This window comes from Bison bison, unplaced genomic scaffold (assembly GCF_000754665.1).
Source record: "Bison bison bison isolate TAMUID 2011002044 unplaced genomic scaffold, Bison_UMD1.0 scf7180017619265, whole genome shotgun sequence".
NCBI classification, from domain to species: domain Eukaryota; kingdom Metazoa; phylum Chordata; class Mammalia; order Artiodactyla; family Bovidae; genus Bison; species Bison bison.
The window spans coordinates 1-604 of record NW_011448509.1 but is presented as its reverse complement, the minus strand read 5'-3'; the positions used below and the strand labels follow the sequence as shown (position 1 = coordinate 604).

Here is a 604-nt window from a genome sequence, read left to right as displayed (position 1 = left end):
TTTAATCAAGCTCTGCAGATTTACTCCATGAACCTAGGGATAGCAATGTCCCAAATGGACTTTTTAAGTTCTTGGCCACTTACTTGCCCCAAATGACTCTAGAATCCACTCTTCTGGTTGCCCCTGAATACGTGAGGTAGGAACCTCCTAGAAGTAAAACAAGACAGTAAACAGGATGTATCCAAAACGTGTTTATTGGGATGGTTTCCCGTTCATCTCGATACAGGGTACTTTTAGTGCTGCTTCCGTCTGAAAGAGCATCCTGCCAAAAAAAAAAAAAGTTCCAAAGGTTAACTGATAGCAGCCTACTTACCCTACCTGAACCCCACAAAATGCCTCTAACCCATAGAAAACCTACATTTGTATTTTCTTCAACTCTTTAAGCTTCTACCTAGTCACTAGACATGAGATTCAGCTCATATGAAGCCCTTTTACCACCCAGCTTTAGACAGTAGCATTTTAAGATGAATGTTTCCCGATTATGCATTTGGTAGACATAAGAAAAAAAAGTATAAAAATTACATTAAACCATTTACCTTCTGTAAGCCTCGCTTTTCCTCCTGTAGGCTGGCAGAGGACAGTAGAGCAGCCAACACACAAGACT

The 604-nt window shown here is 40.6% G+C and overlaps 1 long non-coding RNA gene across 1 annotated transcript; it reads right to left on the bottom strand.

Annotated features, from left to right (window-relative positions):
- Positions 1 to 176: 176 nt before the first annotated feature.
- Positions 177 to 604, bottom strand: LOC104982751. Its single transcript, XR_824554.1, has 2 exons — positions 537 to 604; positions 177 to 262 (listed from the first exon to the last, which is right to left on the bottom strand). It is a non-coding gene; the product is annotated as an uncharacterized LOC104982751 (long non-coding RNA).